Below are 23,270 nucleotides of genomic sequence, written 5' to 3'. Positions count from 1 at the left end.
CATCCTGCCAATTAACTGCTGGTGGTCTCTCTTTGGGTCTGTTCAGGTCAACTGCATTTCAGATCTAGTCCAATTATCTTAAGGTCCATTTAAGACTGCGTATGAATTTTTTCAGATCCCCTCTGGATCCCTTTAGGATCAAAATTTTAAACCCATGAAGACCTCCAGTAGAACTGCTAATTAATGCAAGAGCACTCCTGGAATCAGCAGTCACTGCAGCAAATATGAGCAGTAAACAGTAAGACACATACGCATTTTTCCTCTCTAAATAATGATTTCTCTCATTTCTATCTCAGATATGAATTAACACAGGAACAGCACTCAGTTAGGACAAACTCTGCTGCCCTCTGTGCAGACCCCTTCTTTCCTCCCTTCCCCTGCTCTCTGGTCCGTGACTCCCCTTCCTTCATCCGCACAGTCGCTCCCACACTCGGGCCACATTCCAACCTTGCTCATGCTGGGAGGACGTCTCCCTGTGACTACAAGTATTGTGGGAAATCCCAACGGCCAGGCCTTTCAGCAGCCATGTAGACCACTGAGGTAAAGAGGAAAAGAAATTTGCGTTCCTCACCGGTCAACAAGCTTTTCTTGCAAGCAACTTGTTATTAGTTAAAACGTTTCATTAATCAAACTGCATCAAAATTTTTAAAAGAATATTAAGCAGGAAAGATGACAACACACTATGCAAAACTTCAAGACGTGCTTACGCAAAATATTTTCCATACATTCTTTTCTGTATTTTACAAACCACAGCGCCCACAAGAAACAGGCTTTGCAACCTTTCAAACCACGTAACAAAGCTCAGGCATCTTTACTGACCTGGTATTTCCTAAAGAGAGAAACTACACACAAGCACACGCGCACACACACAAAGAGTATATAATAGATGTTCTATCTTCGTTCTTTTATCGTACAACAAAATTAGCACTCTGGAGAGAATATGAGACAGATTGTGTCCCTGAATTACCCCAGTTTACACTGGTGTGTCATACCCATGGAATTTTAAACACACTGGCTAAGACCTGCCTAATTAAATATACAGTCACAGAGCAATATACACGCACATAACTATACTGGTGCACAGACAAATACCAACATGAGGCAGTACTTAGCTGTCCTAATAATGTCGGAGATCCACTGAGAACTCTGCTTCAAGTTTATGGCATGTGCTGTTCCCATGAGTCAGAGCATGCTCGTGTGCATTTCTGTCTGAGCTTCCTTTAGGTCCCTGCATATAACCATGGAATCGCAGCAATAAGTGATATGTAAAGCCATGCAAAAGCCACGCCCCTGGTGAACTAACTTAAAATGAAATCTTCACATTAATGGTGATGCTTCTTAATCCTGATATCAGATGCATGCTGAGCATCCTGCCTGGTTTCTTTTTATGCGATTTATTCACCAATAACCATTTAAGGCGATGTTTTTTAACTGCCAACATAACTCAAGAAAATACATTTTCAGAATGAAGCTTAGAGTTGTTTTGTTCCTCACATTCATGATCTAAAACTGATTAAGAAACAACACATTCAAGTCCTTTGCTCACAACCACAAGCAGGTGGCTCGAATTACTCGACAGCGGGTTAAAAAAAAAAAAAATCAAATACAGATGCACTAAAAGAAGTGCATCTTCAGTAAAGGGCCCTAATACATGTCAAATCAGCATCTGTATTGGAAGGTCTCTTGAGATTCCCATCTGAAGCGATGAGCTTATAATACAATAAGACCAGTGTGTGTAATTTGCGCCACATCCAAGACACATGACATTTGTAATTATAGGCAGCAACGTGTGAAAAATCCCCTTTGTCTGCCTCCTATAACAAAGCGCTTACAGTTGCGGTCTAAATATAAAAATAAAAGATTACCTTTAAGTTAGCTGATTTAGATAATTAAGGCGCTAACATCTGATTTTGTCTGCTTGGAAACTACTGTTTATATGCAACAAAACAAAAGCTAATTTTTGCTACTGGTTATAAATGATCTGATTACAATATAAACAGTGGTGACTCCAAATTGAAATTACTCCATTGTGAATAGTCCATGAATCATCTATCTAAAGATCTTGGTCCATTCTAGTTAAAATCAAAGTCTGACTCTTAGTGGGTTAAGAAGGTACGATATGCATCTTCTTGTGCCCAATTACGGCCCAATCTAGGTGACACAGGATGAAAATAGGCAGTTGATTTTTCTCACATAATACATACATTTAAAAAAAAAAAAAAAAAAAAAACTAGCATGTTGACATTTTTCTGGGTGTTTCGTGGCACTTCTGTCTTTCCTGTGTGGTTCATCAATATCAGTACAGAGCGCTGTGCCAGCTGTTGAGTTTTCTCAAAAGTTCAGCTGTGAACAACTGCAGGCATGGCAAAGAAGATGAAGAATGATTTTACCACTTTAGTTTAGGTGGAACTGTGAAGTGACCACTAGTCAACCAGTATCATACTGCTTCAACTGCCACAGTGTGTTTGGATTCTTTTCACAGAAAGCATAAAGTATCAGGAAAGACTGCAAGCATGATTGACTGGGTAGCACCATGTAGTCTGCCATGTTCCTCAGTCACGAAAAGGCAGGATATCATAACTCTATATTCATCTAAACTGACACAGTGACCATTGTGTGGTCTGAACCCTTGTTTATATGCATCACTGTTACCCTCACCCCAAGTGGTGGGACGCGGTACCTACTCAGCTCGACTCATTTTCTACTACAACTGTGTATCACCTAAATGTGCGTGGGGTTGTTTTAGCAACACATCCAAATGTCCTGTGATGTCCTTTGTATGTGGCACAAACAATACAACAATGAACGACGTCGAGCCGATAGCATACCCGCTCAGTCTATGGCTTTTACTCGGGCCGTGATTTTTGTGCCGCTACTTTCCTCGATGCTGGATTTCAAAAATGACAGTTTTAATTTTTGGGAAGGAGTCACTCTCATGACACCACTGACTGACCAATCGGTGGCACACAGTCTGCTGACATTACATTTTCCGATCAACTCAGCTCACTTGGAACCCCAGCCAAGCAAGTACTAAAAGAGTACATGGTACCAGGTGCTATCACTAACAGAAAACCCGAAAAAACGAGTCAATTCGATTCAAATGCAGCCGTGTAAGTACTAGCAGAAGAGGGCTATTTCTTGCACCTCTTAATTTCTGTAACCTAATATACACACAGCCAGGTTATACAGAAGTGTACAGCCGTGACAGCCCTTACTGACATTTCAATTATATAAATAAAGGAGCTCAGAGATTCCCAGATTATACAGAGGAAGATTCTCGAGTAGCTTGAAAAGATAAGACTTCCTGGAGGGGAAAACTGTGATTTATTTGCTTGATTCTTCTGGATTCTTCTCCTCTTATACCTGCGCTAATGCAGGGGGCTTTATTCTGAGCAAGCTTTTCAAATGCAGTGACCATAAGACTCAAGTCCAGTATAAACTACAATTTTTCCATCTTCTTAACCAAATGAGGCTGGTAGGGGGGCTGGAGCCTCTCCCAGCTGTCATATGGCGAGAAGCAGGTTACACCCTGGACAAATCGCCAGTTAATCACAAGGCTAACAAAGAGAGAGAAACAGACAAACATTTTCACTAATCTTCACTCAAACAGCCAATTTAGAGTCACCAGTTAACCTTACATGTGCGTGTTTGGACTTTGGAAGGAAGTTGGAGAGCCCAGGAAAAGCCTACACAAGCACAGGGAGAACATGCGAACTCCAAACCGCCCAGATGCCCGATGGGTTTGAACCCAGGACCTTCCTGGTATGAAGCAGCACAGCTACTGTCATTATATTAATGCTGCTATCCTGTATATATTGTACATACTATTGTTTGAGTACTTACGATTGTTTTTTTTTGTACTTTTTATATTTTACATTTATATTTATTATTGAAACTTGCACCAAGGGAGTGGCACTCCAATTTCGTTGTACTCTGTACAATGACAATAAAGGCTATTCTATTCTATTCTATTCTATTCTAACCCCTGCACAACTCTGTGATTTTTCACTATAAATTATCTATTGACGTTACTGTTAGAAAACAGTCAAAACTAAGCATTAATGAAAAAGCATCATTCTTCAACTGAGAAGCTTACACTTTGGTAGAGTTGGTATTTTTGCTTAAAAATGGACTTAAATTAATGTTTGCTTTACATCAATATATCAACTTAGTTGCAAAACAATTTCCTGGCAAGCATTATGTAGATTAATCACTTCAGCCATATAAACAACATTTAACTCTATGAAGCTCTGTTTATTTCTCACAAACTAATTTAAAACAGTGCATTTTTTTTTACAAAGCGCTGAAACTATCACTTATCAGAAGCTCAACTAAAGAGAATAAGGGGCTGGAGCACCAGAATCTTCCTCATATTTACAGTGATCGCTTAGTCAAAGAATACTTACCGATGAAGAGTTACCACAGCAGATGAATAAATTGAGATTTCAAATTAAAACTGAGCTCCCTGAATTGTGTTAAAGTTTAAACAAACACTGTTGGGCATCTTATCGGATCACCAAAGATAAAGAAATGAAACAATAAAAAACTCCCAGTTAGTCAACTTCATCACGATACAATGCTTTCTTCTTGTGGCCACCTTGTTATTCGTTAAAGCCATTTTTCACTCATGAAAACGCTGGACGTTATCCAGCGTTTTTACAGTGGGGATGTTGTCCAAAGTTGCACTTTCACAGATGTGGCACACAACAGGTTGTAGTCAGAGTCAAACGTCTCTCACTTCTTGAAATACTTTAAGTGTTTTTGATGAGAACGCCACCTGAATGAAACATGCAGAAAGCAGGACACAGGATGACCACCTGCTAGCTGTGAATTTACCACACCGTTATCTCACAATCAAGACATCACTCTGACTTTGTACTGGGCCAGCTGGCAGATTACAGACTAAGTAATGTCGGCCCCACTGTGAGTAAGTGTGTGAAATCAGTCCTGGTCATATGGTAAGCTAGGCTAACCCAAAAAAAGTGTCAGCCTTGTAGCAAGAAAGGCCCTCTGCTTGGTGGCTCACAGTTGAGGTAAATGCAGTTCACAGAGCTCCCCCCCACCCCCCTCCCACAACCACCACCACCCAGGTTCCACCTGAAAGCAGCTCTGTTTGCGAGCGCCCTTTCCCTCGTTGTAGAAGAAGCAGCCTGTCTGTGCCATAACTGTCAATCACAGCGAAAAAAAACATGAAAGCAGATTGATTGGTACGTTCTGACTCAGCCAGACACATCCCCGAGGATCTTGTATGGGCAACAATCCCACCACACATCCACACGAGTCCGTGACCTCCTACACTAAAACGATGTGAAACTGCAGCTATTAGAGAAACACATTTATACATTCAGCTGCAGCTGGTAGGAAAGCGGAAAAGACTTATTACTACGGGCTCCATGTTGTGAATTTACATATTTAGGCCTTAACCGTACCCCTTATATTTTATTATTATAGTAATTAATCTTAATATTTCTTATGATGGACCAACTGTGATCAACAGGACGCACACAACCGATGCGCTCGCTTTTGTACAACAGTTTGTAGCAGATTGAGAATTCAGAGATTTTGCAAATTTGAAGTGTGTAATTTTATCCACTGAAAGCACTGATGTCCATGTTTCTACAACAGGATAAAAGTTTTGTATTGTTTTAATACCATCACGTTATTATCCATCCATCAATCTATCTGTGTATCTTCACTCTGTTATTGTCTTCCATTTTATCCCATTTCACCTCCTATTGTTACTGGTTCTAACTGGCTTCTGCCGTGTAACCCAATTTGCAGCAGGAAGATCATCATTTTCCACTTTCTCTCTCTAAATGCCAATTCCGCTGCCTAAACTTCATCACCGATTTCATCAACTGGCTCAATCCGATACAAGCGAACGTTTTCCCCCCCCAAATAGCACCTTCTGAACCCACTGATTGCGACTAATTGTTGATTTTAATTACACTGACTCTCGTAGAAGAACTGTGTTCACAATTTCATGCCGAGGATGAGAAACATTGTTGCTAGAGATTAAAAAAAGTTGCTGTAGGCATAGATACCTATCAAATGCATTAAGTCCATATTTATATCTACTGAAAGAGAGAGAGAGAAAATATATCAACTGTCCATTATAATTGCCAGAGGAGTGAACGGGCAATATCAGCAGCAAAATACAAATCAATAGCCAAAGAAGTCAAAAGTTTCTTTTAACCTTCATCCGCTTACACCTACTCTCAGAAACATCCTGCAGCGGCAAGCTTATTTTAGTGGTTTTGAGCAATCCTCTACAATCTGAGGAGTTAAAAATTGCTTTCTACATCCATTGAACTAAATAAAAATATATTCTATGAGTTCATAATTTTAGCCTATTATACCATCATATTTCTACAGTTCTGGTGGGAACGATGAATATAACTACGCACCACAGTACTTGACAATCCTGTTTTATAGGAGTTTGGTGATTTTGAAGTGTTTCAATTCCCTTTAAGGGCCACACTGCAGTATATCAAGTACTTAGATTACAGGTCTCTTGCATTGTAGTAATAATTTAACACTGCTAGACTTAAAAAAAAAAAAAAAAAAGATACACAAAATCTTACAATGCTAAGTTAAGGGCAGAATAATGTTAGTAATACAAGTTAAACGTCAAACTTTATTTTCCCTTCTCCTTGTGGACATCCTACAACCATGAGAGCCATTCATGAAATTAACTGAATTTCTTAATGAACTGTGAATGAATGTCTTTAATGAACTGATCTTTCATTAGTGCAAATAAAAAAAAAAGGTCCTACAGAGATGAAATAAACCTTTAAAGCAGTAGAAAAACACACTGAGTCGGGTAGTCTAATCCACTATACGACAAGGGAGGGGACCCCCCCCTCCCCCTTTACCCGCCACACAGTCACAGAGACAAACTGCCTCTCCAACACATCCCTCCACGTCATACACAACACAAGGCTTGCGAGTTTTAATTAGAAAACCCACGAAGCAAACAAATGCACAGAAACATGAGAGTCCAATACTCAGAGGCAAAAATAAATCCTTTGCCGCTTTACATCAATATCCATTTCCCCGCGTCCTTCACCTCGCTGTGGTTTTTGGTTAACACACTTCAGATTAGATAGCAGATAAATAAACAGTGCGCACAGCGTTCTCAGGAAGAGCGCCCTGACCGTGTTGTGTCCTCAACATGTGCAGATCAGAGAGCGAGACCAAACACTGCGCTGATAGTCCAATGCACTGCGGCGGTGAGGTCCTTTTCCTCAAGCCGCTACCCCCTGAGCGTCAACAGCAGTCAAACAGGCTGCCTGCTCCGCAATTCAAGGCTCCATCATCAGAAAGCAGGCACCTCCAAAGATAAATGTCAAGAGATAGTGACCGGCGTTGCAAAGTGCCCGCGCCTGACTTGTTATGGTTACATCACAGCAGCGTTAAGCTATCAGTTTATGGCACCAGTGAGTTTTTGACAGCAATTATAGCGTGGAAAAAGCAGAGCTGAAAAACATGCGCCTCGTGCTTCTAGCTCTTCTTATTCCAACATATAATGAACACAAAGGCCTTACGGCTACAGATTGTCCAAAATCACCCCTTTGTTTTAGCTTTTTCAGCAACTCCTGTATAACAGAGTCCATGTCATCTACCAGACAGTAAGCAGAAAAATGTAGATTTCAGACACTTTCAAGCATGTGTGATTTTCCATTATTTCTGACAAGCATCGGGCCACTATCTACATTTTAACACAATGAGGATTTTTTTTTAAGGACAATTCAGAAACTTAAAACAAACTGTTCACTGTAAATACAGTTAGCCATATCGTAAACAGGGAGTGACTTCAGACACTGGCTTTATAATCCTGCCATTACTTGTTTTACTTACTCCTAAGCAATGAAAACAACGAGGAAGCCCATTTACAAGCATTCTGTCACCCTAGAGAGGACAAGGGGAGTGTGTGTGTATAAGAAACTGTGTGATAAAGTGTGTAATAAAAGAAGAGAGAGCCAGAGTTGAGTTGGGTTACCTCAGAAGCCCCCCTGCCCTTTCAGCAGGGCCTCATATGGAGAACCAGGCCTTCAGGTCCCCTGGGCACTGATGTCTGCTCTCCACTCGACTTCTCCCAGTCAGCCACAGAGGCTGTGCAGGAACCTGGCCACCTCACGACAACCTACAGCCACAAGTCATTCACACCTGGAACAGAGGGAAGGGACTTTGCTCAACGGGCAAAACACAAACAAGCAAACGGCAAGAAAAAGCACTCAGTAGCCGGTGTTCACAAGTCCAACATGTAGCAAACACATAAACAGTGCAAAGCTGAGGTCATTAGGGGCTACAGTGACAGTGTAGGCTCGCGTTTTTTAACCCAGACACGTATTTATTCTTCAGTTATCGACCTGTGTGCACATAAGGGATTAGGAGAGCGTCTGTGATACTCTTTTAAGAGCTTCCTCACTTCTGTGCACCAAAAATGCACAGTGGAAAGACAAAAATGCATTTTTTTTTGTAAATCCTTAACTACACAAAGTCCCAATGAAAAGAAGCAGTGATTCTACAAAAAACAAAAAGATGCATGTGAAACAGCTTCAAGACTATGCAATGATGCACATTAATGGCAGACAGCAGTGTTGCCTAGCAATTGAAGAGACCCAGCAAGGTCTGCAGTTCAGTTTCAGCAACTGGTATGTATGCTCCAAAACTGTCCTCAGACTCTGAACCTCCCCCTCCTCACTGCTAACTCAGAGGAACTAACAGCATCTGATCTGAGAAAGGACTGCTACAAAGTGCAAAAGCTGCAGACTTCTCTTGAGGAAAAAGGGGGAAAAAAAACAAAACAAAGAAAAAACAAGGGAAAAACATTGCATTTAGCAACCTGACGAATGCTTTCAAAATGTTCAGTGAGGCAAAAGAAATCACTTGGTAAGGGAGAACAATATAAGACTTTATTCATCAGCAGTAAATTCCCAGGTGGTGACTGTGTTTTTACTCTGCTTTTATTTCCACACTGTCGGACCTGTGGATTTTTTTTATCCTCCCTGAAGTTAAACAAGATTAGTAAAATGTAAAAGAGTGATCACATTCGTTACCATGTCTAACTCTTTGTTTTCTTTTTCCAAAGGTAGCACAGCACAATGCCACAAGTTACCCACGAACAGGCCTACTCGAGGAAGTCGTCCTTAAAATATACACAAAGCTACACAAACCTAAAACTGCTAAATAAACGTAAAAGCACGCAGCAACTACAGGGATTAGACTCCCCCCTGAAATCTCAGCGCCTCACTGGACAACTCTTGGCGGACAAAGTAATTCCATGGCGCTTGAAACTCCAGGAACTTTTTTTTCTTTTTCCTAAAAGAAGTTGTTCCTGTTTCGCCAGAGAACTGGGGGGGAAGGGAGGACTTCAGCACTCGCATTCATGGAGCCTCGGCCAGCGCAAACAAAGTCTTCCCCGAAGAGGGAGGCAGTGGACGGCGGCTGAGAGCGAGAACAACGACGTCGCCCACAAGCACACAAAAACCCACGCATATATTCATCCCACGGCTTCGTTTGTTAATGAAAGTACTCAGGCCCGCCTTGGACAAACGTTCATTTTCAAGTTCTGCCCGCTCCGTTAACAATGTAACAATTAAATCGCTCGGCAGATGATAGGGCTGGCCGACACAATCAGCAGACGAGGCCTATAATCTCGTTTCGGATTTATAAATCATACCAAACACGTTTAAAATGAAGAAAATACAATACCAACGGTGTGGAGCTCCCGAAGAATGCAAAACATGCATGCTGCATTGTATCCTTTTTTCATTTTCACGAAGCACGGGCGGTCCTCCAGTATAATGGGGTAAAAACCAATATTTCTCCGCGGGTTTTACACCATGCCGAAAACATCGTGAATAATCCGCTTTTGTTGCGCTGGAAAAATCGGCATTTACGGTTCAAAGGGTGCTCACTGTCTGCCAGGCCAGACGCTACGTGGGTTTTGCTAGCCAGCCTTCGGGGACAGAGGCAGAGAAGAACGGATACCAAGTGAGATGTCCCCGGGAGGAGGACCCGCGTGTGCCCGTTGCCAGGAGGCGAGCCGTGGTAGCGATACTTTCCAGCTAGATGTGAAAAGGGGAACACTCACCTGGAATGCTAGCTTAATTTCCCCTTTTTCCTGAGCGACGAATTTACACCGCACAATTATCAAATCACAACATTTTCACGGTAACATTACAAAATAGGAATATGTCTCCCCCCCATTCGCCGGAGCTTTCCAGTGGTCCTACTCCATTACATCCCAGTCAAGATTTCCTGTCGTCGCTTCCCACCACCCCCCTGTTACTGCGAGATGGTTTAGTCGAATTCTAAGTAGCAATTCTAGGTCAGGTCTGTGTGCCAGTGAGAATGTTACTGTCGGACAGCCGAGAGAGACCACTGTCCATCTCCATGTGATATGGCAAACACTATAGAAGACATCTGAAAATAGAGAAGAAGGAAAAACACACTAAACTGTTTACGTGGGATTGTTTTGCCGAGTAAACTCCTATAAAAGTAGTTACCTCGAACTTCCCTATATGAAAGAGCGTAGGCGTAGTTACGGAAGAGGATTAGGGCCACTGGAAAAAAATAAACGGGCACGTCTTTTTTTTCTTTTCCACAATCCTGAGAAAAAAGTCAGAATTCTGACTTTAATTCCGCAAATCTGAGAAAAAAAAGTCTGAATTCTGATTCTGAGATTATTCTATTCTATTCTATTCTAAAATCAGAATTCGGAGGGGAAAAAAGTCGGAGTTCTGGAAAACACAAAAAAAGACGTGCCCGCTTTTCCCCCAGTGGCCCTAATTCTCTTCCATGCGCGGTAGATAAGCATCAAACTTTTGAAACTTTTTCACAGCACATTCTTTCTGTTTTCGTTTTATTCAAAGTTGATACACCCCTCCTACAAAAGACACATGGTGTCAGCAGCTGAAACGGTTAATCGAATCTATATAAAATCAATCAGCAGCTATTTTGTCTAGACATCTTTTTTTTGGGGGGGGGAGTGCAAGTTAACAAGAGCTTGTTGCTTCTGTCCTATGTGAACAGAAAAACTTAAGGCTTTAGGAATTTCGTAGCTTTGTGTTTCTGTCTCTGATATGCTTGAGGAGGATTGTCAAACATAAGGCCCGGGGGCCAGAATCGGCCGGGAAAGACTGCAATTTAGTCCAGTGGATGATTTTGGAAATTGTGGGGGAGGGCATGCGTTTTAGACTCTTAACTGTATTTTAATAGGTTTTACAGCTTTTGGTAATGATAAAGACTTTCCCCATCACCATTCATATTACACCAAAGTAATAAAGTAATTATTATGCAAATAAATGACCGAAACAGTTTTGCTTTTTCACTAGCTACTAAGTAAATTTGAGGTTTTTACAGTGGGCCCATAGTTAAAAAGAGAGCGAGAGAGAAGGGGGAGAGAGAAAGTCTGATGATTAACAAAACCTTTTCACTTTATAATTACAGAACCGTCTGGGCAATGAGCTGCCAGGACTATTTCTACAATTTTACATATTTATTTCTTATAATTTAAGCCCAAAGAGTTGTGCTAACAGATCTTTTTGTTTACCACAGCAGCACTTCTTTATCATATAAGAAAAACTGAGACATACTGTTAAAATTTCACCATTTTTCTAATTATATTACAATATCTGAGAGATCAAAGTGGACTGTAAGTGGAGCCAATTTCCCCAGACATCACTAGTCTAGATCATCTATTTACCTTGATGAAGTTTAGTATTACATTTGTTAAAAAATAAAAATAAAAAATCTTGTTTTATGAATGGGTGCATTTATATTAAACAGCTGTATTTATATTAAAAGGAGAAACTCAGGGTTTTTTTTTTTTAAATCAACATAGTGAAGCCTTTTAGTTCACAAATACCAACAACATGGATCTTAAACTTCCAATTATGCATGCATCTTTTCTTTGACTGCATCCTGTTGGGGAAATGTATTTGAACATCCATACAATTTGCAGCAGAAGCTTTCTTTCATAACATTTAATCCCTAAACCCAAGCTAAAGTTGATAAACATCTAGGTTTATGTCATCATATAGAAGAGGACATATAATATCTTTTAATACCACAGTGTTAAACTCGGTGGTTTTAGAAAACTAATGGTCCAGCACTCCATTAGAGGCACTTGTCACATGGTTGGATAGTTTCACAGACCTTCCCCATCTATACCTTTCCAGCGCTGAAACATTTGGTGGGGGCAGTGTCTGATCATTTTTGTAAGTTTCCTAAAATGTGAAAGTTAGCAGGGTTTCAGTTTCATGTAAAGATACACCCATCCTGCCCTATTAACACACGCACATGAACATCCTGGTTCATGTGTGGATATACACATATACATACACATATACCTGTATAATTGTGCAGTATTAGTTTCAGGTTTACAGCGCTGTGCAAAAGTTTTGTATTGCCCCTCATTTATAGAGCTTTTACCCACCAAGGAGCCAGATTTTCTTGTAATTTTCAAATGTGGTCTTGAGCAATAGTTCTCCAGGCTTTCTAGAGGTCTTTTTTTTTTTGGGACATTGGCTTTCCTTCCGCACCCATTTTTAGAACCCAAATTGTATCTTTAGGCACTTTGTTACTAGAAGCCTGTTGCATAAAACAAGTACATACATTTGTACATAATTTGTTCCCATTTCTTTAGCACAAAATAGGCATATTATTTTTGGCATCAAGAAGGTGATTCCCAGAGAGTTATTAGTTGAAAACTTGGCATATATCAGCATGGCATTCAGTGTGTCCTTAAAAAATCTGAGTAAACTGGAAAAATGGAAGACGACAGAAGAAGCAGCAGACATAGAAAATAATATCCAAGAAAAATTACAGCAGATGAACAGTATCTGAAAGTCATGTCCTTAAGAAACAGGAAAAATCCAGTACTGTCTCAGGACCTGAAAGATGCAGTCCCAGCCGAAGGGTGGCTGTTGAGAAGCCATTCTTAAGGAAAAGGATCAAGTATGCCAAATTACACAAGAACTGGACTGAAAACCAGTAGCATCAGGTCCTATGGAGTGATGACTCCAAATCTGAAAAATGTGTTTCTAATTGGGTTTCCTTACAGAAGAGGCCAGAAGAGATACAAGAAGTTGGTTACTGTATATGTGTATAGTGCATATATCTATTTACCAAAAGGCTTTGTGGGGGTGTTGATTTGTAAGTCTTAAAACACCTTTAATTTCTTTGTAGTCAATATTTAAAGTCACTATTTAGTTTGACAGCATTTAATCTTCAACACATAATCATTGTCAGTGTTTTTCTCTCCCGGGATGATTTTACTGCATTGACAGTATGCTTGGGATCATTGTCATGCTGAAAAATGAAGCCCCGGCCAATTAGTCTGTCCAGATGATATTGGGCGGTGGATCAAAATTTGATGGTGCTTTTTGATGGTAATTCCATTAATGCTGACAAATCCCCAACACCACTGGCTGAAATATCAGTGGTGTTGGGGATCCTTGTTTTACAGATGACTGTAGACACTTTCTCCTTATCTCCTCTGTACATGATGACGATGACTTGAGCCAAAAGTTAAAAATTTGGATTCATCACTCTATAAGACCTGTTGCTACAGTGTTTTACTCCAATTCTCGTGTAATTTGCTGTACCACAAGCTTTTCTACCTCGAGACTTTTGCGCAATGCTGTATGTAGAGATATTTGTCATATTTTGCCCATTACATTAAAATTATTTGAAGATTTTTACCACTGATGGTGCACTTCTGCAAATTTAGTATTTACTAAAAAAAAGACTAATCTAATCACTGTTCTTTTCTCAAACATATTACTACGTTTATCTCTTAACCTGGGGTTGTTCACTAGTTCTCATGATAAGCTAATGGCATTAAAAATAGAGAGATGCTACTTGATAGATAAAATTATGTTGAGCTAAAGTGTACACACACACACACAAAAGCTCTCACACACACACATACACATTCATCATAGAGTGACTATCACAAGCCTCAGAGGAAGAGTGAAACATTAAGGACAAGCGATGTGAGAGTGGTCCTTCTCAATATTTAATCAAGATACATTTCAAATCTAACCCAGATGTATAATCAAGACAACTGGGGATTGAATGAATTGGTGTTTAAGTGCACACATTAGCTAAGCCTTATGGTGTGTGTGGTTGTGTGCGCAGCCACGTGCGTGTGCATTTGGTTTTCTCTCTTTGCTCAAACTGATTTAGATTCTCAAAGTGAAGATGTTCTTGCAAAGTGGAAGCTTTCCTTTTCAAAAGATGTTTTATGGGTGAGGGCTCAGTTTCTTGTGCATGACGGTATAAGCGTATCGTGTACATGTTAGAAGTGGGCGTGTACTCTGCTTTTAAAAATAAGTGGCATGTCACTAAATTTGAGTTGACACCAGGGACTCCTTTGCTCAAAAGCCTCAAAATATCAAAATACCGGGATAGCAGCTCACTGTAACAGCAGACTTGCTGTCAGTGTTGGGGAGTAACGGAATACATGTACTGGCCTTACATATTTAAAATACAAAATATGAGTAACTGTATTTCATTAGAGCAACTGTTTAAATAGGTCATAATTAAATAAAGTTACTTAGTTGAAATAAATGGATTACACAGCAGTCATTTCCTGTTTCATATGTTAGGCTATCCCCCGCACTAATTTTGATAATTAAACGCATTGCCGGAAACCCAAACAAAACATGCAATAAGAGGCTGTAAATGTAAGCATCCTGTTAATGTTGGTGTACAGTAAATATATTGTCTATTCAGGGAGATTTGGGCTTAACAGCCAATTGGTAGAGAAAAAGAAACAAGAAGTTGCAGGATGTGATTGCTACCTTCATGCAGTTGTAAAAAGCTTGACAATGCATTAAGTAATCCAAAGTATTCAGAATATGTTGCTCACATTGAGTAACTTAACGGAATATGTTACAAACTACATTTTGGGGCATGTATTCTTTTTAAAAGTAACCTTCCCAACACTGAACTTACAGTGCTCAAAAAGATGTTTTGTGCACCATAACTAACCATTTTTTCTGTTGTTTACATTTTAAAAATGTAGAAAATCAGAATTTCCGAAAGCTCAAGCTGAAGCCTCAAAACCCAACAAAAATCAATCGCAGACAAGAGGAGAGAACATCAAATCCTTCCATTTTTGAAAACAGTTCATATGGACTATATCTTTGTGTGTATAAGAAGTAGTTGTTTGGTTTCTACGTTGGCTCTTTCTTTACTTCTTTCCCTGTAGGTACCATATGCCTCTCCACATTAAGCAAACATGGATGTGGAGTGCCAGCTAGATGGAAGCCTTTTACGGCTCTGAATACTGTGCAGAAACATTCTGTAAGAGGGACACAAAAATCACGGGATGAGAGCTGCATATTTGTGACTTTTGACAAGCAAGCCATGGCTACGTCGGACATGTTCATGCATGCTAGCACAGATCAGTGACACACCACAAAGCTGTGTCTCTTCCTGTCTCTCTGTCTCTCTCTCTCACACACAGACACACACACACATAAACACACACCTACACTGCCTCTCTCTGTGGTTCTGTGTGTGACTGTGTAAGCATGTGGGTGTGCAAGTGTGTATGATAAACCCCACTGGTGGAGTAACAGTAGACTGGCAGTATTCCCAGAATGGGTTGCATTAGACATGCACACTAGCAAAGCTCTTCAGGTCGATGTTCTGGCCCTCCAACACTGCAACTCTCTGGCATGACTAACCCAGACTGCTTTGGAAGCGGGAGAAGAAAATCCAGATCTCGTCCTGTGCTACCTTAATAGAAGAGGGGAAAAACTGAATCGCATTTATTCCACTGTGTGTGCACGGCTATCTGCCTGCATGCACAGGCGTGCATGCATCATCTGTGTGTGTTTAAGCAGGACACCAACATTGACTGTTCACTTATCATATTACCATCTGCATTATTTAAAGCTTCGATAAACGCTCTTATGCTGGGGAGACACACAGACAGAAAGGATGAAGTAGTCGGTCAGAGGTGCATTACACTTAATGGATGAAGACAGTAACTGTGACAAATTAACACAAAGAACATTAACAAATCTGTAAAATGGATCGACAGAGAGCAGTGGTTGTGGGAAGAACGGGAGGTTGGGGAATGGCTTTGCCTATCCGCGGGGCTCCTGTGTTGGCTGACAGCAGGAGAAACTGGTTGCATTTGGGTTGGTTCATTAACAGGTTTGGCTGTGAGGCCAAGGAAACTAAGGACTGGATGGCTTATCAAAATACTGAGACAGTGAGCTCACTCACACAGCAGTGAGGTCACTTACCAGAGTGTGGCAGCCTGACCAATCATCAGTCAGCCTATTATCGTGGTATGCAGTGTTGCTATGAGTAACAGAGACAAGCACTGCCTTAGGGATCCCTAATGATGGCTGATGTGCTGAGATGCTACCACTTGGTCTGTTCTCTTTTCCTCACTTCTGCCACCTGTCCATCTCCTCTCCACACACTCTTGCATTTCTCTCTGCTCTTTTCCCGCTTGAACTTGAGGACAGAATTTTTTTTCGAGTCGAACTTTCCATATTTCAGCTCGTTTTCTCCCTTCTGCCCTGCTGTCTGTCCCCCTCCTCCCTGTGTTTACTGTCCCCTGCAGCAGTGTTTTCCAACTCTTCCCCATGGCAGGTTAGTGTAAACAAGCTGGAGGACCGAAACAATGTTAATTAACTGATCATTAACGAGTCGAGGCAGACCCCGGAGATGTAAGCAGTTGCCCACCCACCTGCGTCTCACCATTTCACTAACTGGACTGTTAATGACTAATCAGAGGCGAGAGCGATTACATCGCCTCCTAACGAGAAAGATTTATGATTGCGCGAGTCTATTATGCTTACATGGCGGAGGCCTTTACTGTGACGACAAGGAAACAAACTCAGACTGTGCTGCAAGATCAGATCTTATACTTATGTAAAGTGCCGATTTCAAATCCCACATTTCAAATCTTTCAGGTGCTTGTTGTAAATACTTTGCTGACAGTTAGGTTCAGAAGCTGGGGGCTGGATCCAAATGGTGGCTGGATAAATCACTGCTGGGTGGAATTCAAAATATCACTGAGGGCTGGAGCTCATTTACAGTGATGTTGGTTAGAAGTTTAAAATGTCCTAAAGGGTAGAAACAAGTAGTGATCCAAAGGAAACCAGTTAAAGTTAAGCTAAGGTTAAACCCAGTATAGTTAATCAAGAAAGCAAGATTAAGACATGCTAGGCAATTCCACTCAAATATACACAAACAAGACGTAAAAGATTTCAGATGACGACTTAAATGTACCAAAAGTTACTAAAGATGCTGATCAAGTTCCAACGTTATAACCATGTTGATTTTGTAAGAAGTTCAGTGGAAACATATTTCATCTGTTTTCCTTGCACTTGTTTGTAGTAACTAAAGCATTATTAAGTGTAGGAAGGCAGGGCAGGTTTGGTTTAGCACAAAAGAGCAAAGTGACTGGAACCCTGAGACAAACACTGTTGTTAACATATAAAAGAAACTGGGAGTGCCTTTGATGCTTGAAGCTAACCACAGGTGAGACATTAAAAAAAAATTAGTGCTTCATTGACTCAGGGAATGCCGCCTGTGAACACAATCCAGGCAGGAACTGTCTTTGTCAGGACAAAGTAATTGTGTAATTGGAAAAGTAATTTGTTTTTGTGACATGGGACAACAAGAAAAGAGGTTACAAGCCAAGAAGTTCGCAAATACTGCGTAACAGTGCGTTGCATAATCAAATCATGTGTTAATCTGAACTTGAGATTCTCTCTTACAGGTTGAATTCATAAATAGTCTTAGATAAATACCACACCCTCAAAAGGTTGGAACACCACAAGTGTAGGTAAAATGTAAATAAAAAACAGAATTGGGTCATTTGAAAATCTCACAACATATCAGATGTTAAAACTAAGACAGTTTATTTTTTTATGAAAAATATTAGCTCATTTTGAATTTGATGACAGCAACGCATCTCACAAAAGTTGGGATGGGGAAGACAAACGGAAAACTAAACAGTAACACCCTTTTAGGTATAAAAAGGACAGTTTCTCAGAAGTAAAGACTGGCAGGGGTACACCAGTTAAGTACTGCCTCTACAAAGAGGCATATTGTGGAACAATATCTGAATGTTGTTACTGTAAGTAAAACTGTGAAGACTTTGAATATTTCATCATCTACGGTATGCGATACATCACAAGATTACAAGAATTTGGAGGAATCCCTGTGCACAAGCGCCAGGGTGCATAATCTATACTGTGTGCTGGTGATTTTCAGGCCCTTGAGTGGCACTGCATTCAAAACAGTAATGATTCTGTGATAGAAATCACTGCTTAGGCTCATTATCATGTCTGGAATCCCCTGTCTGTGAACATCATACAAAGAAGAAGCTGTATATAAATTCAGATTCAGAAACGCCACGTTCTTCTTTCGGCAAAATCTAATTTTCAAAGTGAAAGTTGAAAGTCTCTTTTGGAAAACATGGGCACAGAATTCTCTAGACTAAACAGAAGAAGGACAATTGAGCTTGTTTTTAGTGCTCAGTTCAAAAGCCTGCATATCCTGATGGTATGGTGGGGTATTGGTACCTATCCAATGTGTACCTATGCACATTTGGAAAGGCACCATTAGTCCTGAAAGATACATACAGGTTTTAGAGTAACACATGCTCCCATCCATGTGACATGGGAGGAAGGCCTTGCATATTTCAGCTCAGTGCTCACAGTTTTACAGACTTTGGATGCTGCACGTTGGTAAACATGGCCGTGTCCCAACTTCTCTGTGACATGATGCTGCCATCAAAGTTCAAATATTAAACTTGCCTTCTTCTTTTTTTCTTACTTCAAAAGGTAAATGGTTTCTAAGTCTAAACATTTGATACGTTTTCTTAGTCCTATTGTGAATAAAACTTAGTTCTGGGTTTTACATATGTTATATGTAAGCATGTACTTTGATATGTTTGTATCTATTTTGTATCTTAAAAAAAGAGGGGACATAAAATCAAATCAATTATGAACACCGTTTTTTTTCTTTTCTTAATTGGCTACGTAAATGTACTTAGTTAATAGCACGGCTCAGGTCACAAGGGGGGATGGAGGGGTGGCAGATATGGATGGCATTAGTTGTGAATGCGTGCACCAGCTTCCAAACGCCACCCAAACAGACAAACGCCCTGACTCACTGAGCATATTCTCTTTCTCCCTCCTATCTTTGTGTATGAATGCTTACCGAGAGGAAACGATAGATGCAGACATTCCACAACCCATATTCCCCCTCACTCTATCTTGTTGCCATGGGAACCGAAGCAGACGGGAGACAGGTTCATATCGGCCTCCCTCAGGTCTCCAGTCACAGTCTCCTTCTCTCTCTCTCTCTCTCTCTCTTTCTCTCTCCATGTGCTGTCAGAGCCGGCTGCTCCTGTGTGGGCCACTGATACTCGCTGATTAAAGGAAGTTATAATTTGATTTTCTCAGCAGGCGTCGTTTAATAGAGCAGTTTAACTAAAGCTGTGCCATCCCCAGGGCTTATAAAGGAGAGGGAGAGAAAGAAAGAGGGAGATACATATATATAAAGAGAGCAAGGGGGTGAGAGGGGGAGAGAGAGACAGAGAGAGTCATGCTAATCCCAAACACTGAGCAATCACCCCACCACTACACTCTCCCACTCATTCTCTCATTCTAATTCTGTTTGCCTATTTTGCCGTCTGTCTCCCTCTCTCTCCCTCAGTGCCTCTCTGTCTTCCTCTCTCTGTTTCTCTTGCTCTTCCTCTGCCTATTAATCTGTGCTTCCCTCTCCTCTCCTCTCTTCTCCTCTCCCTCCCTCATTCCTTCCTCCCTCCCTTTAGCGAATCAAACATGGGAGGGCTGGCTTCTCTATGTACAGGCTGCCTGTATTACTGGCCCATTGTGATAATAGCGTTTAATTATCCTCTCAGCTAAAATCAGCCCCATCACTCTGCTTCTCTTTCCTTACCCCCGCTTTCCTTCCCACCCCTCCACCCCCTTTCTTCACCACAACCACCCGTCTGTGGTGTGTCTAATACTCGCCCCCCCCCTACTACCACCCCCCACCCCTTCTGTGCATCTCTCTCTACCCTGCCGCCACCACCGCTCCCCCGCCCTGTTCTCCAGCTATTTCAGACCCATTTAGCGGGATAAGCATCTTGAGACAGACAGAGGGGTTTTTGCTCTCTTTCAGAGAGAAGCGAGGAGAGGATATGGAGACTGGCATCTTGGTGCCCGCCTCAGAATACCAAACAGGGGCCCGGGCATCTTAATATGCAGTGTGGGACAGAGGCTGAGATCAAAGAGAGGCACAGACAGACAGAGAGATGGGTTGGGGGTAGGTGGGTGGTGGGGGATTCAGAGAGAGGAGGAGAGGGGCAGAGAGAGAGAGAGAGCGAGAGAGAGGTGAGAAAGGGAGGGAGTGAGTCCTCTCATTTCTCCTCATCTTAGCATCCTTTCCTTCACATCATCATTTCTGCTCTGCTCTCCTGCGTCACTCCCCTGACCCTAAGAAAAATCGACAGCTTAATTACCACAGTGTGCAAATCTGCGTGCGTGCCCATGCACTGATGTGTTTTTGTTCTGATGCGAGGATGCTGGGGAGCGTATGTGTACAAATCTTTCTCTGGATTCCCTTTCACACATGCACACATTTATATATATATACATATGTGTGTGTGTGTGTGTGTGTGTGTGTGTGTGTGTGTGTGTGTGTGTGTGTGTGTGTGTGTGTGTGTGTGTGTGTGTGTGTGTTGTTTGTATACGGTGGGGGGTTGGATGGCAGGTCTACCTCTGCCACCTACCCAGCCTCTCTATCTCCTCAGTCAATTAAGATCGTGAGTAGCTGTCCCTGAAGCGGTGTAGACAGGCTAAATGAAAAGGCAGTGGATGTGAAATATGAATCATTAGAATACTGCAAGGACAGGCTTGGTGGCGGGGGGGGATACCGTAAGGGAAAAGGGGAGGGTGGGAGGGTCTGGTGGAGAGATAAGGAGAAAAGGGAATGGAAAAGAAAGGGAGAGGAAGAATGAGAGAGCAGATAATAAAAGATTAACGTCACGCCTCTCAGAGTGGTGGAATTTCAAAACCCTCCAGATCAAATTATTTATCCCTGTCTATAAAGGCAGAGGAAGAAATGGGGGGAGAAAGATCGGGGGGGTAAAAAAAAAAAGGAGGGGAACTGGTAGAGAGGAACAGAAGGGAAAAAAGAAGTGAGGAGAGGGAAGTGGAGTAGAATGGAAGAATGGCGCAAAGACCTCTCTCACCCTCTTTGATGATGGAGCTGACAGGGAAACAAATGCTCCGTGTATGTGTGTGTTTGTGTATTGGTTCTAAGACAGAAAAGAAAAGAGGGAGAGACAGAAAGAGAGAAAGAGAGAGAAAGTGCAGGCAGATGTCTGCATTCACTCTGTGGGAGGCTCAAGGCTGTTTGCCGAGGACAGAGAGACAAGAGAGTGAAAGAGAGGAAAAAAGAAAGGAAGATGGAGAGAGACAGAGAGGGTAGGATTAAATGAAACCTGTTTCCCTTTGATTCTTCACTAATTTGCGGCGAGATGAAGAGCACGGAGAACAAACCACCTACGCAGCACAGTGCCACACCAAAACTCACACACAGACACGCACACACGCAAACGCACATCCCTCGCCTAATTCTCAATGGAGTTCAGTCTGACACACAAACGCGCACAGTTACATTCATCTGTAATTCACCGCCTCGCGCCATTCTAACCAACGACACTGACATTTCTCTGCACGGACCGTGTAACCCCTGCTTGACTCCGTTTCTCCTCTATTTTTAATTTTCCACTCATCCCTCTGCTCTCAACTGCATTTTCCACTATCTATTTTTTTCTATTTCCTGAAGTGAAACCATTATAGCTCCGAGAATACCAGCAGACCGTGTTGCTCAGATACACATTGACTAAACACTCGGGCGCGCACACGTGCACGCGCAGGCGCAAAGTCCTTCCTCATTAGCCCTGATTCCCCCTGAGTGACATCTTTAACAAAAGGATGCAGCCTCTGCCGCCATGGCAACAGCCTCCTCCATCTCTATGCGGTGCTTCGGTCTGTTTACATGATGGGATCTCGCTCTTTTCTTTCCTCTCACTCCATCTCTCTATTTCTTTTCTATCTATCTGTCAGCCTCCTGCACTTTTTCACTCCTTTCCCTCTCTTTCTCCCCCCCTGCTTCCCACTCTATTTGTTTCTCTCTTGTTTTGCCTCCCCTCACCATTTCTCCTTCCTCGCATCTCCAGCTCCCCTCTTCTTCTCTCACTTGTCTTGCCTGCTGCCTTGCCGTTCTCTTTACCAGTTTCTGCTCCCCCCCCCAACACACACATACACCCGCCACCCACTCCTCTCCCCAAACCCTTAAGGACATTCAGTAGAGACCACCTGCTTGCCAATCAGAAAGTGATATGTGGGTCTATGAGAGAGTGAGAGTAGGGGGGAAAAGAGAAAAAGAAAGAAAAGAGAGTGACATAGATGAGTGTGTGGATGTGATTAAGTGTGTGTGTGTGTGTGTGTGTGTGTGTGTGTGTGTGTGTGTGTGTGTGTGTGTGTGTGTGTGTGAAACAGAGTGTGAGGGGGCTTCCAGGAGACTCTGATATCTAGGCCATGGGAGTCCAAGGCAGCCAGTGTGTCTGGTGTCACAGCAAATCAACTGTCAGCTGTACACCACCTGCCCACCCACACATGCGCGCATGCACACACACACATATACATCCAAAGTCTGAGGAGACTAAGAATAGAACACCCAGAGAGTGTTGCCACTTTTTCCTCCCCTCCTCTCTCTCTCTGCTCTCCTCCTGCCACCATCAGAGGTGTTTTGCAAGTGGCCTCCAACACGATAGGAATCTTTTCTGTCTTACACCTTCTCCCCAGAGCTCAGACCGGCCCTTCTCTCCCACGGTGAAACGAATCACTTCCACTGCTTTCACTTCCTCTCGTTGTCTGTAGGTACACGGTAGCCGTTAAGATCTCCTTTTTAAAAAAATTAATAGAATAAGAAAAAACAGGCAGACAGACGTCATGCACGACCCACTAGTATCTTCTGCTTTCATAGACCGAGAAGGAGGGAGGGGGAAAGTGGTGAAAACACAGGAGAGATGCTTCTGAGGCGGGATTCGATCCGAGGCCAGCGGGGGTGAATGCGGTTTCACAGGCCTCGACCGCTAAAGCTTCTCCTGGGAGGATTTCCGGGGGCCCATATCCACGTTAATGTGCGCAACCTGCAGATATTAGGATAGATGGAGCGCAGTTGTCTCTGCTGCCTTTTAG

At 42.0% G+C, this 23,270-nt stretch overlaps 1 protein-coding gene across 2 annotated transcripts in view; it reads right to left on the bottom strand.

Moving 5' to 3' along the window:
- The window catches only part of bcl9 (BCL9 transcription coactivator), a 28,690-nt gene extending 18,295 nt beyond the window's left edge, over positions 1–10,395 (bottom strand). Inside the window, exons 1-2 of one of the 2 annotated variants that reach the window (XM_082507830.1) lie at positions 10,100–10,395; positions 8,003–8,169 (exon numbers count right to left, since the gene is read on the bottom strand). The gene's annotated coding sequence lies outside the window, so the exon portion shown is untranslated. Of the gene's footprint in view, positions 1–8,002; positions 8,170–9,717; positions 10,077–10,099 lie in introns of those variants that run through there. The other variant, XM_082507831.1, reaches the window with a different exon arrangement.
- Between the last annotated feature and the right edge of the window lie 12,875 nt (positions 10,396–23,270).

This window comes from Aulonocara stuartgranti (genome assembly GCF_965226115.1).
Source record: "Aulonocara stuartgranti genome assembly, chromosome: 16".
Classification (NCBI taxonomy): Eukaryota; Metazoa; Chordata; class Actinopteri; order Cichliformes; family Cichlidae; genus Aulonocara; species Aulonocara stuartgranti.
The sequence above is the reverse complement of the archived record's forward strand: the minus strand, read 5'-3'. Positions and strand labels throughout refer to the sequence as shown.